This window comes from Chlamydotis macqueenii, chromosome 2 (assembly GCF_036417535.1).
Source record: "Chlamydotis macqueenii isolate bChlMac1 chromosome 2, bChlMac1.mat, whole genome shotgun sequence".
NCBI classification, from domain to species: Eukaryota; Metazoa; Chordata; class Aves; order Otidiformes; family Otididae; genus Chlamydotis; species Chlamydotis macqueenii.
Genome location: NC_141557.1, coordinates 57528673 through 57546971, shown reverse-complemented (window position 1 = coordinate 57546971; position 18299 = coordinate 57528673).

Here is an 18299-nt window from a genome sequence, read left to right as displayed (position 1 = left end):
AAGCAGCAAGAGGTCTGGGCTACAAAAATGTGACCCTTTTGGTGATTCTGCATCACCTGGGGAAGGAACAATGTTCCAGGTGCAGGATCACACCATTCTTCCAAGCGCCTGCTTGGGGATGCATAACCTGGTCTGTCCAGTGCTCTTCCTTCTGCGTGCCAAGTGCTTGGAGGTACCACCATGTTCAGATTGTTACTTGTGACATGGGAGAGGCAGCTCACCCTGCTGCGATAAGGACTGGGCTCCTGGGACCACATGCAAGTGACTTGGCTTATTTTTTTAAGGAATACTTTGTGATCAGCTTCTTAATCTGGTCTGAGCCTGCAATCTTGAAGGCCATCTTTGGAAAGGCAGGAGAAGGCTGGCTGCATATTATTCATATTTCATTGGCCTGAAAGAAATATCTGACTAGATGTTTGGTAAGAGGTTAGCTTCAGAGTTCCTAGCAGTGAAATGCTTAGCTTCTTTAAATGACAACCTTTGAATTAGTTGTCTCAAACTTAGCCCAAAGTTTGTTTGAAGGTAACTGGTATGTCATGCAAAGCGAGTATGCTGAAATGCAATAATGTGAGCTGAAGCTGGGGAGGCATGTTCATATTTGGAAGGCTGTGAAAACCAGACAGAGAGTAGACGCACTTAGAGACGATTCATTATAAAGCTGGCGAACAACAAGTGAAAAATACCACGTTGCTCGTTCAGTCACTCAGGGCTTTTGTTAATATTCATTATTCACTCCTGTGACTCAGAAGGCAGGAAGATGCAGTCTCTGATAGAGGCAATGGCTCAAAGTGAATGTGAACTTCTGGTCATTTACAGGTTATTTTTCAACTTACCCCTTGTCCTTCCCTTCACGAACACACCACACTTCTAGATTTTTCACTTTCATACCTTCCATATTGGTAAAAAACAACGTATGTCTAACATAAATAAGTATTTCACCTAAAGCATAGCAACATTAACATTGAAGGCTGACGGTGTATTTGTCTTTACATCTACATTTACTGAAAAAGTTCAAATCCTAATCCAGGCCCCATGCAGAAGCAGAGGTGTTCAGACCACCCAGATTTAGCCACCCAATGTGGCTGGTTAAGCTAGCCAGCTAGGGTTTCCAGGTTTCTTCTGGAGTCAATGGAAAAACAAAAGGGGAGAGAGAGAGATTTGCTTCTCAGAGCAATTCAATAAGCCCATGTCAGGCCCCTGTTCTGAATTGCCTCTGGGGGAGCTTCTCTGTTAAGGGAGTTTAAGGAGGCAAGCCAGGTAACTTAACCAGCTAGGCTGAATGCCTAAATTCAGTGCTCTGAAAACACCTTTTGTTGTGCCGTAGAAAACAGTATCATGTACCTTTACATCTGCACATGGTATCCCAAGAAGCCACAAAAAAGTCCATTTTCCCACTTTCCAGAACTGTTTGTCCCTCTTTGCCCTGCACCCCAAGAGACCCAGAAGTCATCTGCTTAGCAGCCTGGAGGTTACCGTTCATGCCCAGTTTAGTAACAGAGGATGTTGGCCTTTATTCTGTTCCTTGTCTTCATGTCTTTCTAAAGAATGGTGTCATTGCATCCCATAACAAAAATATTTATAGCTGTAATTACTTGACATCACGGAGCCATTTGGAAATCTCCCGAGCAGGCAGGAGTCTGCTGGAAGACGATGAGTTGGTAGAACTGAAGCACTCTGTTGAAATAGGACAAATTTGTTGGTGTTTTTAAAGGAAACCAGGCAAAGTGACGAGCTGCCTGGCTCATTGGCAGGTCAGCCAGCAGGCAGGCAGGTCCTGAAAGACTTTGTCTGTTTTGCCAGAAACGCCATGATGCCAGCTTGTCACTGTGACACTGAACATAAAGAGTTAGCAACTCCTTGGGATTTATCACAAAGTGAAAAATCTTTTTCTGGTCAGTTCTGAGCTACCTAAAGATTGTTGGTTTGTTTTTTTTTTTCTCTTCCCCCTCCTCCCCCTTCCCTATTACTAGGGAAAACCGGTTCATCTGAGGCTCCGTTGTTATGGTTTGTTTTGTTTTCCCTCCCCCTTGTTCTACTGCCTCAATTATTTCCGATTTGCATGTTTATTGTTTGGAAGCGAACTCGATTTCCTGCTCTTTCACCCGATACTTCCTTCCAGAAGGTCTATCTTTCTGGCACTTGGAGAATGTGATTTCAGTTCCAGCCTTGCCAACAGATGAGCTGCAGGCAGCTGCCACTAACTGCGCTGCTCTCAGCTTTGCAGTACATACTCAGACACAGCAAGGAAGGAAATAATCAAGCATAGACCGTTGATACCTTTTCATACTCCAGGAATCATTCTTTAAGGGGCTTTATACAAGGCTGAATCAGATATGGGAAAGGAGGTGACAGGAACAGGGTAGCGGAGTGTGTTGGTTTTATTTGGCGGGGCGGGGGGGGGTGGGGTGATGCTATGGTGGCAGTTTCTGTAGGAAACTGCTAGAAGTTGTTTCCCCTTTGTTCAGTGGACTCAGCCGGGCCTAGGGCAGACCTACTCCGGGCCAGGACCGAGCCAATTGGTAGCAGAATGTTCCCTGATAACGCCTCTGCGATAACGTATTTAAGAAGGGGAAAAACAGAAGAAAAAAAAAAGAAAAAGTGAAGAAGCTGAAGCAGGGGCAGAAAGGGGTAGGCACGAACCTCGTGGGCCTTGCGGCCCTCACACTCTACCTTCCCACTGGGTGGCCGACTGGGCCTGACTCGGCCTGGCCCGGCTGCAAGAAGTGGAGAGGAGATGAGAAGAGAACCTGAGAGGCGTCTGCCTGCCTGTAATGAAGAATTTCTTGAGAGGAACGGCTGCAGACGCCAAGGTCAGTGAAGAAGGAGGGGGAGGAGTAATGCAGCTCCTGGCCAAGATTCCCCTGCAGCCTGTGGTGCAGCCCATGGTGGAGCATGTTGTCCCCCTGCAGCCCATGGAAGCCCACGGAGGAGCAGAGATCCCCTTGTAGCCCATGGAGGACCCTACATCAGGGCAGGTGGATGCCTGAAGGAGGCCGTGGCCCTTGGAGGGCCTGCGCTGGGGCAGCCATTCTGGAGGGACTGCACCCTGTGGAAAAATGACCCACGCTGGAGCAGTTCATGAAGTACTGTAGCGCGTGGGAGGGACCCCACTCTGGAGCAGAGGAGGAATGTGAGGAGTTCTTCCTGCGAGAAGGAAGGAGTGGCGTAAAGTGACAAGTGATGAACCCCCATTCCCCCTGCTGTTGTGGGGAAGGAGGTGGAGGTAATTGAATATAAAGCTAAGCCCAGGAAGAGGGAGAGGTGGGGGGAGTATTATCCTGCTTTGGTTTTAATAATAAACAAATAGTTTCAGAATCATAGAATGGTTAGGGTTGGAAGGGACCTTCAAAGGTCATCTAGTCCAACCCCCCTGCAAGGAGCAGGGACATCCCTGACTAGATCAGGTTGCTCAGAGCCTGATCCAACCTGGCCTTGAACGTTTCCAGGGATGGGGCCTCCACCACCTTTCTGGGCAACCTGTTCCAGTGTTCTATAACTCTCATCGTAAAAAATTTTTTCCTAATTTCTAATCTAAATCTCCCCAAGTTAAGTTTGTTTTGCCTGTAATGGTAACTTTGAGGATCTCTCTTTGACCTTATCTTAAACCTCGAGACTTTTTCTCATATTATCTCTTCCTATTCCCTTGGAGGGTTAGGGGGGTGAGAGAGAGACTGCATAGCTTGGTCTCGAGTGGGGCTAAACTACGACACAGAGCAACTGAAGCAATTGGCTCTGGAGCCAGAGAACCGAGTCTCTGCAGGTACATCCCACTGGAATGGAGTACCTGGTCATCTGGACTAGGGAATCGGAGTCAACCCAGGGCATGACATCCCTGCTGCTAGCTGTGGAGTTGGTGTGCCTCAGCCATAGTAGCGTGGCTTTGTCCTGGGCTGCTGTGATTCTGTTGACAACCAAGGCAAGCCATTATGTATTGAATTACAGCTTCCTATGTAGCCTGCCTGGGAGAGAGAAAGCTGGCCAGGATGCCTCTGTTTTTCTTGAAATATCCACAAAATGCGTCACTCGGACATTTAAGAACTCTCCAGAGATGAGAGCAGGAGATGTGGTGCCATATGGAGGCCAAAATCTACAAAATCCCATATTAGATACAATTTCAGTGAAACAAAATAAGTGTTCCTTATCTGAAGGAAGACAAACTATTTGTGTACCCTTCTGCCAGGGAGCCCATCTCTCTGGCTGTTGTAAAGTATGAGGAGAATCACATTTATTAGGAGGATCCCTAGTGTGCTTTGGGGTGCCAAATGGCAAGAACAGCCTCTGTTCTGTCTCTCACCCTGGCCTTTTTCATCTCATAATGAAACAATGTGAATGTATGCAGGAAAAGTGTTGACAGCTGCGTATCTGTTAGGCCTAGCTCAACATGCAACTTTATTATCTGTGAGCCATTATTTTTTTGTTGTTTTCTCTCTGCCAGGAATTCAAGGCAAAAAAAAAATCCATTTCAATCTGAATAAAATGACAGGCTACTCCAATTTAGTGGAGATCTCATCAGTTCACCCAGGCGGGCAGTGTTAGAATATTATATAGGGACAGGTGCCCGTAATAAATCAGCTTAGGCTTCTGTGGCTTTGATGTATTTATAATGATGATGGTGATATATACGTGCAGAGTACCTTTCATCCAAAAAGGCTCTCACACTTTGCAAACTGTATACAACACATAATGTTATATCTATGCAACATTGAAATACTTGCATTTTTTTAATAGCAGCTTTGATTTAGAAGCCTAAAAAACACCAATGAATTCTTGTTTAAATAGGAGACCTTCCAAAATAAATCCTCTCTGATGTGAGATAAATTCATTGCAGTCCCATGCTTTCAGAGTTGTGAACCAAGTATATTCCAGACTCCACCCTAAAAAGCACTTAAACTTGGCAAACGTGCATCATCCGGTTGATTGCAGTGCATTAGCTGAAGATAAGCGTGTGCTTAAAGGCTTCCCAGACTAAGAGGAGGAAGCTGTTTCTTGAAGATTCAAACCATCAGCAAAGAGGGAGGAGAGGCAGGGAGTCTGCTCATTGGTTCTCAAATTTAAACCTATTGGCTGCTGCTGTAATTAAAGGAAAATGCAACAAATCTTGGCAGGCAAACCCGAGTTTGCTGTGTTGGCTGGAAATACTTATTCTTTCATCCTGAAAAGAAATATTTTTAATGCATTAAGGCTTTTGTGTGTCACCCTGCTTGTGTGATGTGAAATGGAGAGTGTGTGCGGAGCTGGGGCTGGCAGCGGGTAGCTTGGTTTAAAACCTCAGGCTGTTTCCCCACCGTTTCTCCATCCTCTGTTTTTTGGCGGAGTCTGATGCTTTCCAAAATCAGATTGATGTTGATCCCTGAAGGTAAATCATCTCAGGTAGGAATGAGTTAGCAGAGGTGAATTTTAGGGGCCTCATCATCCTCCACCGCTTCGCCTACATTACAAACAGGAATAGTCAAGTCTCCTAAAGGAGCAGCATCGTCCCACCATAAGAGAGAGCCCATTAGCAAGCTGATGGGCTCCTTGGGAGAGGGTGCTGCCTTGTGCTCACAGCATGCGGCAGGAGTGCCTCTGCTCAGGGAAAATATAGACTAATTAACCATATGTGGTGAAAAAGGAGATGTCATCTTAGCCTGCGTCTGCACCTCATACCCGTGGTGCAATCTCAGCTTGCACAGCCATGCAGGAGCCGTTTGAGGTGGTTTAGACAATGATGATGGTGAAGGCACTTTCCCCCTCCTGCTGCCCATGCCAGTGTGCTGGCTGCTTCCACTGATAAGCAAAACCAATTAGCGCTGGCACGCAGCACTGCAAGCCGTGCAGGTTAACCTGTATGGAGTGGTGGAGCCGCTGAGGAGAAGCCAGTGAATTGAATTTAGCCACTGTTCATTTGAACAGCTACATGTTTGCTCACTTCTCGTGAACAGGAACAAGAGAACTTCATTCCCATTTTTGAAGGACAAACCAGCCCCCAGATCTTTCCACCTCTGGGAGCAGGAGCGAGGAATATGTCACTGGTCTGAAACTGCAAGAAACTTTAAGCAAGCAATATGTAATCCCAGCCCAGGGCTTGGCTTCAGCCTGACACCTCTGCTCCTACTGAAGCTGTGGTGATCCTGGAGGATGCTCCTTGGCAGGGCACTCTCATTGCAGGACACCCATTGTGTGCTGGAAGGCCTGTTCAGCCAACAGAGCACAGCTACTTCTAATAAGAAACTCCCCTCTTTGCAGCATCCTGCTGGTGCGTTCCCACATGAAACATAGCATGTGGCTACCCTCTCCCCTCGCCAGTTAGTCTTCAAGTGTGCTTTCCTTTAAAAAACTTTGGCCCCATGCTTTAATATTTCTGAACGTAGGAATGGTTGTAGCTTCACAGCTGCACATTTTTAATAGGTTTGGATTTACAGCAAGTAGTTTTATTTGGAGAGAAATACAAAAGTAATTGGCATTTGGCTGAGGTTAGATGCAGTCTAAAGTGACTTGAATTTTCTTGTAACACAAAGCTACCCAACATAAACAGATCTAAAAAAAGCCCATGAGGAACACAGACATTTTCTCTCTGAAGGCTTCTTCAGCACAGAGCTTGTAATTGAACAACAAAGGTGCACTGATCAGCTTGTGTCTCCCACTTGACACAGACTGATAATTCAGTCTCACCCAAACACTAACAGACACAGATGTAGTAGGCTAAATTTGGAATAGCCTGAGTACAGTTTTTTAGAGTGCTTCACCAGTGCACGTCAAATAAACACTGTTGCCAGAATGTGAGTCAAGCATCATTTTTAGCAGGCAAGCTGGACTGATCAAATGTCTGAAAAAATCAAACTTGCAGGGAATTATTTTATGAAGCTGCATAAAATCAAAACATTAGGTGTACAAGTCCGTGGGACCTGATGAGATCCATCCGTGAGTCCTGAGGGAACTGGCAGATGAAGTTGCCAAGCCACTGGCTATCGTATTTGAGAAGTCATGGTGGTCTGGTGAGGTCGCCGATGACTGGAAGAGAGGGAACATAACCCCCATTTTTAAAAAGGGGAATAAGGGAAGACCCGGGTAACTACAGGCCAGTCAGCCTCACCTCTGTGCCTGGCAAGGTACAGGAGCAGATTCTCCTGGAAACCATGCTAAGGCACATGGAGAGCAAGGAGGTGGTTGGTGACAGCCAACATGGCTTCACCAAGGCCCGATCGTGCCTGACCAATTTGGTGGCCTTCTATGATGGGGTGACAGCATCGGTGGACAAGGGACAAGCAACGGATATCATCTACCTGGACTTGTGCAAAGCTTTTGACACTGTCCTACACGACATCTTTCTCTCTAAACTAGAGAGGCATGGGTTTGATGGACGGACCACTTGGTGGATAAGGAGTTGGCTGGATGGCCACACTCAGAGAGTGGTGGTCAATGGTTTGATGTCCAAGTGGAGACCGGTCACGAGTGGTGTCCCTCAGGGGTCCGTGTTGGGCCTGGCCCTGTTCAACATCTTTGTCGGCGACATGGACAGTGGGATAGAGTGCACCTTCAGCAAGTTCGCTGACGACACCAAGCTGTGTGGTGCTGTCGACACGCTGGAAGGGAGGGATGCCATCCAGAGGGACCTTGACAGGCTGGAGAGGTGGGCCCGTGCCAACCTCATGAAGTTCAAACAGGCCAAATGCAAGATCCTGCACCTGGGTCGTGGCAATCCCAAGGACAAATACAGACTGGGGGGGGAATGGATTGAGAGCAGCCCTGAGGAGAAGGACTTGGGAGTGCTGGTGGACGAGAAGCTCAACATGAGCAGGCAATGTGCCCTTGCGGCCCAGAAGGCCAACTGCATCCTGGGCTGCATCAAGAGGAGCGTGGCCAGCAGGTCGAGGGAGGTGATTCTCCCCTTCTACTCTGCCCTGGTGAGACCCCACCTAGAGTACTGTGTCCAGTTCTGGAGCCCCCAACATAAGAAGGACATGGACCAGTTGGAGAAGGTCCAGAGGAGGGCCATGAAGATGATCAGAGGACTGGAGCACCTTTAATATAAGGACAGGCTGAGAGAGTTGGGGCTGTTCATCCTGGAGAAGAGGAGGCTCCAGGGAGACCTTATAGTGGTCTTCCAGTACCTCAAGGGGGCCTACAAGAAAGATGGGGAGAGGCTGTTCAGTAGGGCCTGTTGTGATAGGACGAGGGGTAATGGTTTTAAAATAGTGGGGGGTAGATTTAGATTGGATATTAGGAAAAAAATTTTTATATGCAAGTTGTAGAACACTGGAACAGGTTGCCCAGAGGGGTGGTGGATGCCCCATCCCTGGAAACATTCAAGGCCAGGTTGGATGAGGCTCTGAGCAACCTGATCGAGTCAGGGATGTCCCTGCTCCTTGCAGGGTGGTTGGACTAGATGACCTTTGAAGGTCCCTTCCAACTCTAACCATTCTATGATTCTATGATTAAAGCAAATAATTGGCAAACAGTTAAATCATAAGCAGCATTTCCTTGGTTCTCAGTGAGTTTGCAACTTTTGTGGCCAAACACAAGATGGTATTAAAGGTATCAGTTTTACAGAAACATTTATAGAATAAAGAAAAAAAGGAGGGGAAAATGAAAAAAAGAATCACAGAGCCTGTACTTGAATCTAGAACATAATGTAGCAACTTGCACATACCTGTATGAAACGTTAAATGATGTGTGAGAGCCCCGTAGGCCTTGTTCGTGACAGGCAAGCACTCTCAGAAGTGGGAGGCATCCAAATACCATTGAATAATGGAGCCTGTGGCAGGACTGGATGTGCTCCACCTTGCAGGTAACATGACCAAGGAAGATGGGCATGTGCCTTTACACTGGGAACAGACCTTTCTTTCCCCCTTTTGGGTAAAGGCTGCTTCACTTTTTTCAGAAACAAGAAATGGGCTAAAATAAGTCCAAAAAGCTGTAACTCCCCCTGAAGTTGTTTAAGATTAACACTCTCATGCCAATAAATCTATGTACAGAGCACTTAGTCTGGGACTCGAGCTTTGCAGGCATCAGCTAGGCAGTGGAAAAGCCAACTCTGAAATTACTGGCTAGCTGCAAAAATGCATGTGTAAAAATGCATATATGCCAATGTATAGGAAGTGTTCACTGATTGGTCACAGATCTGCTATTGAATTTGACTTTGTATTAACCTAAATCTAACTAGATGGCTTTAGAAAAAAAAAAAGAATTAAAAACTAAAGGATGCATCTTTTTGGTGAATTTTTTTCTCCAGGATATAGTTTAAATTTGTTGATCTAGCTACTTATATATTCCCATTGCTGAGCCAAGACAAACTCACTGAATTAAATCCGTTTATTTTTAATGTTCTGTTCGAAAGAATGAAGATTGTAGAAAGCTGGCTTTTCTTGGAGCTGGTACCAGCACAAAACATTATGGCGTCATGCTGATTTCATGATTATTGTCGTATTAAATTGTGAGCACTGCATCTTCACTGCCAGCAAAATATCCCAAAACATCTGAAAACTTGTTCTGTAGAGAATTTTTCAGAAGTTAATGGCTTGTACAGATATTCAAAATTTTTCATCACTGTTTTTCCTCTTGTCTTTCAAAGGCATTTACAGTTCTCTGAAGAAGTATGTAGAAGGATGGGGCAAAAAAAAAATGAATCCTTTCTGTGATGGACTGGAGCCCTGTCTTCAGATCAGGGAATTATAATCCAACTGTTACATTATCTACAATTAGATCAACATCTGCAAGCGTCAAAATGGTTCTGGAAAAGCTGGATTACCTGAGAAGTCAGATGAGGCTTCAAACCGTGTCGTCCACATTGCAAATGCATGGGGTAACCCTGCCCATGCAGGAGATCCTTCCTCATTTTCTGCACGGACAACTGCACTTGCTAACAGGGCTCCAGAGCCTAGAGCCTGCTAAGTGCCTCCTCTAGTATTCGCAGCAGCATGGTCTCCTGTTGAACTGTTATGCCATCTGGAGAACTTGTGGTATCTACACGGTATCCCTTTCCTGAAAGTTATCTTGCTGTGCTCTCAGAACACGGGAGGATTTTGTAGTAATTGATAGGCTTTACATTTAACATTAAACATGGATGATATCTTTTACATTATTTAAGTCTTTTAATTATCACTGCAGCATATGCAAAATATGTTTCCTCTTGTCTCCTGCTTTCTGGGTCAATATAGAATATTTCCCCAAAAGCTATGCAGCCCTGAGCCACCTGCCAGATTCCCATGTATTATAATATTTTCAGCCAGCTGCTGTGGTAGCTGCTCATGCCAAGGGCAAGAATTCCCCTGCTCTGGTTTTAGCTTTCGTGCAGTCTGGAGCCTGCTTTCAGCCGGTGCTGAACTGTGAGCTTAAGACCTGAGTCAGTGAGAGTTAAAATAAAAGATCGGACTTCCCAGAGCCCATAACCAGTTGGTGGAGCCCAGGTATCATGTCCTGTCCTGGGTGTCAGTGCAAAACATCCCCTTCCTCCCCTCTGTAGTGCCCTATCCCAGTCCTTTACTGAGGGCTTTTTAGGCAGAATAATGAATATATAGGCAGAGTGATCCCAGGGGAGATTTTTGGCAGCAAATACTGATGTGGCTGATTTCTGGGAGCTGTTGTTGCACCTCTGGCTGGGCTACTTTTAACCCCAGCTCTGCCAGCACACGCTGCTGAACTGGGTGAATTGGAAGTTTTTCCTGTTTTAAGAGATAATACTGACCTTGCTGTGCTTTTCTATTTTTTCTTTTTTTTTTCTTTTTTTTTTTTTTTTTTTTTTACTTTACAATTGATACCAAATAGGTTTGGTTTTTTTTTCATAGTCTTTTCTGATGCCTAGCATTACTAAATAGTTTGCAGTTTTCTGGTGGACACATCACTCACTCATCAGCCTATTGAGAGATACTTGGGAGTGTTCAGAAAACAGTAGCCTACCTCCAAGTGAGCATTTGTTTTGGGTGCCCAGTTCAAAACATATGCTGGGTATGGGATTTTGATTCTTTGGAAATTCCTGGCATTCCCCTCTGGAAGTCAGATGGCTCAGATGGGACATGCAAGACCATTGGCTGCTTATCTGAAAAAAAGTCAGGGCACAGTGCTTCAGGAATATATTTAGCTACACTCATGTCCACAACACAGATACCATCACTGCCTAAAGAGCTTGTTTCTGCAGACTGCTGATACAAAGGAAGATCGTAATTAGTGACTCTGTAGGCACTGTCAGAAAGCATCGTAAACATGCATGCAGAGAAACTTCCTTCTCAAAACTGATTTGGATCTGAGGAAAGTAATCTTTTGTGCTGAGCTAACACAGCTCAGTGATTACTTCCATTTGAGTTCTGATCTCAGAAAAGGTACAATAGTCCAGAAAAAGATAAATCCAAGTGGAAGAGGTAGATGAACAACTCTATGGGGAAAAAAAAAAACACTCTAATGAAAAATATGCTGTTGAAATTGCTGGGAAGAACCTCTCTGGATCCCTGCTTAGGAGGTGAAAAGCCTTATCTCTTAACTGCAGGGGAGCCAAAGAAAAGATTGTGCTCAGTCACTGAAAAAGCGGAGACAAGGACATCTGGGAACAAGCGCCTTACTGCCACTTGTAGCTGGTAGCTGGAGAGGCTCTGGTGTTGTAGAGCTGAGCTCCCACCCACACAGCTGGGAGCTGTGGAGAAGAAATGCTAGAGAGGTAATGCATTCTGGCAGAGTTTTACATACAGTTTCTTCAGCATTTCTGAATTTTGCCGGGTGTGGAAGATCTGAATGAAGCCTGTGTGAGATTCCTGTACGTGAAGTTGTGAGGAAGAAGTGGCACACCTTATACTTACTAAAAAAAATATTTCCGACTGCAGAATTAGAAGATTCATGGTAATAATGCTTCAGTCATAGATACTATGTGTTGAGATATACATGGGTAGTTCCTGAAGAAGTACAGATTTGATAATGAATTATAAATGCATTCCCTCAGATAACCTTAACTTCTGAGCAGAGGCCTATGCTGCCCTTCAATTGACCTGAAAGCAGATAAAGAGATATCACCCACAGCTTCATTTGAAGCTTCCCACATGACATCCTTCTCTCTAAACTAGAGAGACATGGGTTTGATGGATGGACCACTCGGTGGATAAGGAGTTGGCTGGATGGCCACACTCAGAGAGTGGTGGTCAACGGCTCAATGTCCATGTGGAGACCGGTCACAAGTGGCGTCCCTCAGGGGTCCGTGCTGGGCCTGGCCCTGTTCAACATCTTTGTCGGCGACATGGACAGTGGGATAGAGTGCACCCTCAGCAAGTTCGCTGACGACACCAAGCTGTGTGGTGCCGTTGACATGCTGGAAGGGAGGGATGCCATCCAGAGGGACCTTGACAGGCTGGAGAGGTGGGCCCGTGCCAACCTCATGAAGTTCAAACAGGCCAAATGCAAGGTCCGGCACCTGGGTCATGGCAATCCCAGGCACAAATACAGACTGGGGGGGGAATGGATTGAGAGCAGCCCTGAGGAGAAGGACTTGGGAGTGCTGGTGGATGAGAAGCTTAACATGAGCAGGCAATGTGCCCTTGCGGCCCAGAAGGCCAACTGCATCCTGGGCTGCATCAAGAGGAGCGTGGCCAGCAGGTCGAGGGAGGTGATTCTCCCCCTCTACTCTGCCCTGGTGAGACCCCACCTAGAGTACTGTGTCCAGTTCTGGAGCCCTTAACACAAGAAGGACATGGACCAGTTGGAGAAGGTCCAGAGGAGGGCCACGAAGATGATAAAAGGGCTGGAACACCTCTCTTATGAGAACAGGCTGAGAGAGTTGGGGCTGTTCAGCCTCTAGAAGAGGAGGCTCCGGGGAGACCTGATAGCGGTCTTCCAGTACCTCAAGGGGGCCTACAAGAAAGATGGGGAGAGGCTGTTTAGTAGGGCCTGTTGCAATAGGACGAGAGGTAATGGTTTTAAAATAGAGGGGGGTAGATTTAGATTAGAAATTAGGAAAAAATTTTTTACAATGCGAGTTATAGAACACTTGAACAGGTTGCCCAGAAAGGTGGTGGAGGCCCCATCCCTGGAAACGTTCAAGGCCAGGCTGGATGAGGCTCTGAGCAACCTGATTTAGTCAGGGATGTCCCTGCTTCTTGCAGGGGGGTTGGACTAGATGACCTTTGAAGGTCCCTTCTAACTCTAACCATTCTATGATTCTTTGATTCTATGATTTGCTTTCTAGGATCTGTACAACAAGGACCTGAGTGGTCAATACCCACTGGAGCTGCTCATCAGCACCTGGACAGCCTTATCTGCCCCAAAGGGATGAAGGGAGCTGTTAGGCAGAGGTGATCCAAGGGCTTGTCCAACTCTTCATTTATCTATTGATTTTTCAAAGCCTGAATGGCCAAGTTTCAGGTACCACAGTGCAACACAACTGCTGCCTGTTGAGGGCCTTCTTGGGGAGTATAGATAGGAAATTTTGCATGACATGAATATTTTAAATTTGTTTTGACTGTGGTGAGCACTAGATTGCAGCAGTGTGGGTAGTCATGGCAAAACTACACAAGAGGAAAGGATGCCTCTGAAGTAAAAGAGTTAATGGCCTGTCCCTTTTAAAAGTGGTTGTTGAAATGGGCAACTTCCTGCTTGCTGTTTTGATTTCAGCTGACTTGAATTGTTTTGGTGGCTGATTGACTCAAAGGCTGACCTCGGGTGCTCTACTGCTGGGCAGAGGAAATTTGGGGCATATGGCTGTGAGAGCAAGACAGGGCCCTTGTGTCACTGTCTCATCCTTGTTTTTCAGGCCTTTCCATCTCAGTAGATCTTCCTCAACATTCTCCAGATTGAGCTTTTTGTCACATCTATAGTAGCTGCAGAGCCATCCTTTCTCAGGAAGCAGTGCAGGGCTAAGGAAGCTTGAGCACTTGAACTGCAGACACAAATGGTGTCTTCTTTTTCCTTGAGGGTACATTAATTTAAACAACCTATTAAAGAGCTGAGCCGGTTCTCACATATTTAATCGTGTGTCTTATTTGGATTTTGTTTTGGGTTTTTTTGCTCTGCAAGTCTGAACAACTGATCCTGCTTATTCTTACCTTTTTCCTGTTCGTGCTGATCTTGGCTTTTTCCTGTGAAGCGTCTCTCCCTTGTGAAGTAAGTGGTGCTTTAAGGGGAATTCTTCAGCAAAAGTGCAAGGGCAAAAACAGTATGATCATTTGTCTTCATGTGCAAAAAGAAAATCCAATGGCAATTCTGAAGAAATTCTTCATTTCTGACCTCTTCTTCCGTCTTTCCTTGTGTCCTTCTCTTCATACCTTCCCCAACCCAGCTATGATTTATTAAATAAATGCCAAAGCATTGTATTCTTGTACAGCCAAAAAAGTGGTCCATGTCCTAATGATTATCTGCCTCAAGTGTGATACTTTAGAATATTATTGAATATTATTGGTACTACACTGGAGCAGAAAACTCTCTCAGAACACCTTTGGAAGTGGGTACATTTTTCCATCTATTTCCACAGGCTTTGGATCAAACCCAAAAGATGTCTCTCTGCTGCAGTCATGGGTAACAGTCATAACAAACTCATGGCAAATGGGGTTGGTTTCTTTGGGAATATGTATTGAGTCACAGAGTATACCTGAAAGGTAACACACCTGCTTTCATCTTGCCAACCTCCAAACACAGAGCATGGAGTGGTGCACAAATATGCATACGTGACTTTTAACAGCATAAAGCAAATCTTTGGATTCTGCGGCACTGTTACTTGAATTGAGTAAGATTTCACTCCATCAACAGTCTTTCTAGTTTTGATAGAGCTTTTTGGGTGAGGAGCTAAAGGACATGAGTAAGGCTGAAACACTGTGGTTCTTCATTTGTGCTTTTGAATGTGTATGGCAGAACCCAAAACTCATAGAAGAAATCATTAGCACAGAATGGAACAGACCTCTGGAGGTCATCTAATCCGAAAGAAAAAGAAAAAAATGACTAGGTAACATATCATTGTTCAGTTTTATCTTTGACTTCATATTATTTTCCTGATAAACTCAGGTATCCCATTATTGGGATATACCATGCAAACTATTAAATGAAGGCATCTACAAACTGACTAATCAGAGTTTATTCCCACCTTTGTTTGATGATACTTCACAGAGCCCACTCATGAGATGCCTTAGATTGGGAACCCAACAAAACAGTTTCTGTCTTGATGAACTGTCACCTAAGTGAACTGACAGTAATTTCCCTGCACCAAAAAGTAAGTTGAGAGTTGGGAACATCTAAGAAATTCCAGGTAAAATTATAATATTATAATTGCAAAAATTAGTAGCAGTTCTGTTATTGTGTCCCATATGTGATGACAAATAACATAGAAAGCCCGTCTCATTTGGAAACAAACAGACGGTTGGTATTCTCTAGGTTTTAGTCAGGATAAATGAAGCCTTCAGTGGCACTACTTAGCATGAATAATTAGAAGGCTGTTCTTAGTTACGTTGGTGCAACCCAGGACTGTCTGTGGCATTATACTAGTATACCAAAAAGATGTTTGACCTCTGTTTCTTCTCAGACATAAATACTACAATTCAAATGAAAAGTGTAGCCCGACATCTCAGCCTTCTGTTCGCATGCTAACTTTTGCTTGCCCGCTGCCAGGATTTACTCCTCTGCAACCCAAACATTCCTGGGCAGGAAGCTTCATGTCTGCCCAGCCTGTGGGTTTTCTGATTTGTATATGAAGTACTAGAAGGACTAACTGGTTTGATGGATGAGAGGTGTCAAAGTTAGACCATGGCCTGCTTGGTCTCTGCCTGAGTCTGTGAATGCAAGCAAAAGTATGCTGGGATTTTTTTCCCTTTGGAGTTTCTTTCAGGGATCCCATTACAGAGTGTGCTTTTGCGGGACCTATAATAATGGAGAGGCAGTTAAAATAAATCCTTGAGGTTTAAAATTGGCAGCTAGAGCGTGCCTGTACAAAGGGTTGTACATGACTTAGGGTTTCTTCTCAGGCTCGATGACATGACCTCAGCTGAGGATGCAGCTTTTGTAGCCTTCCTCCCACCCCAGATGACTTCTGACACTCCAGTCTGACACTCCAGTCTTAGTTCAATCAACAACAATGTGTTTGATGCCTTAGGTCAGATTATTTTATCATAGTTAGATCTGTCTGTCTTATGTGAATAGTGCAAGACAGTCAAAGAGTATGTAAATAAGTTTATAACTAGCTGTCCAACTTCCAATGCTGATTAATTAATTTGCATCTTTTTAAGACAGAACGAGCCTTCCTGAAACACAGCAATGAGCAGCCCTGCCCCTAGACCTTAGGAGAGCTGTGGTAATAACAACGTGGAGGTATATCCCCAAAGATGAGAGGACAGGCTCTCTGGTAGCATACACCTTCTGCAGAAGACTGAAATCTGTGGATCTAGAAAAGGAATATATGCAGCCTCTGATGTGTTTGTTAATATAGTTTTAAGACTTGGAACCAATAGAGTAATTTATGTATCAGGAATTGCCAAACTCTGCCTCACAGTGATCTGACAGTTCCCATGGGATAGTGGCACCGTTTTCTCTCTTCTGATAGTTGTACTACAGTGAAAGAAGAGAAAGTATGTATGTATATATAATTTACTTTAAGTGTTAATTTAGCAGAGACTCAAATGTTTTGATTCTTACGACAAGAACATGTAGTCCTCAAAGGCTGAGGAGATGTTCAGTGCCAATCTGAGGAAGAGCCTATGGACTGAGGCACAGGCTGCCTGTTCTGAGATTGAGCTGAACAGTGCTCTGCCTACTCCAGAGGGTATAAAAGAGCTGCAAGAATACAAGGAAAATTCATCCAAGGCTGTGTCAAGCCTCTTCTGCTGTCTCCCAAGGTTGCCTTTGCTTAGAGGGAGCACTCTATCTCCATAAAGGACTGAAGTCTGAGAGAGAAAAGGGATATGAAAGAGAATTACATGTATATATATTAATAAGAACTGGTCAAGTCCTAGTTTAGGACATAATATCTAATGTTTAATACCATTTCATGCAAAAAAAAAAAATTCCATGTTTCATGGGCTTTCCTGCACATCCTTAGCAGTGGCTGTGAACTGGCCGTTAAAAAGATACTACCTTAGTATAACGAAAACTGCCTCAAAGGATTTTGCTTATGTGGGGGCAGGCATCGTACTGGAACAGAAGGATTAATTGAGCTCTTTAGAATTCCCTTTGATCTTCATCAGAAATACCCAATATAATACCTCTGATCTGATTGTATTTTAACCTTCACTTCTTCAAGCATTTGGACTCTGCACTGTCCTCCCAAAAGGCAAATGCAAGCTCAGTACTTTTGGTGGTTTTGCTTTTATCAGCTCCTTTATTTTAGCACCACTTAACTATTACCTGGACAATTTGGTGCTGCTTAGTGTACCAAAAAGTTGGTGTTTTCACTTAGAATGTCATTTGTGATAACTCTATCCATCACTTTGGCACTTACTCCAAAGATACAATTAAATCTCTATTAAAGCATTGGGACTCTGGAACACTGATCTTTCACAGGTCATTTCATCAAAAGGCTCAAATAACTAATTGCTTGTGAGCCAAAGCTTCTGATGAGTATACGGGCATGTACATGAAAATGAAGTGTATGGGATTGTCATGCTTTCCCAGGTGGAATTTTAAGGCTTTTCTTTTGCAAAGGGTTAAACACAAGTTCATGTGTGTTTACATGCTATTAGCTGTTCCACTAAAGGAAAAAGGAAAAAAAAAAAAAGGTCTAAATGGCATATTTTCAGTCAGGTCTAATAATATTTAAAAAAAAACAAAAACAAAACAAAACAAAACAAAAACCACCAAGAAATCACTGGCTTTTCAGCTCTTCAAGGGTTGCAAGCAGATGTATTCTAATCAGTCAGCTTCTGCTAAAGGAAACTATGCACACACTTAAGTAAAACAAGTCAAAATATATATATGAGGAGAAAAGACTTCAACAAGTGAAAAAGCTATCTTCATTTAAACTTTACAGAAATTAAGGAGTGGTCCATAAAACATCACTCTTTACCTGTGTTCAAATTCATGTATTTAAGAGGACATCTTCAATGTTTCTTACATAAGTAATAGAAAGATCTAAAATGTGTTACTCTCCATCCCACTGGGTAGAGATTCCTTCGGTACTCTTTGCTACTTTATCAATGTACTTCACTACTTGGAATCCAAAGGGAACAAGTGGCCCTAATGATGCTTACTTTTCTATATAAATGGGAAGAGAGATTTCCTCTGCACGTGGATGTATGTACTCCTGTAATGGATATGTTCCCTTTCACAGTGCTTGCTCACACAGGACATGCTCTGTGCGCATAAACACATATACAGGCAGTAGTGCTGTGGTGGTTTAGCCCGGATCACCACACAGTTTCTTATTCACC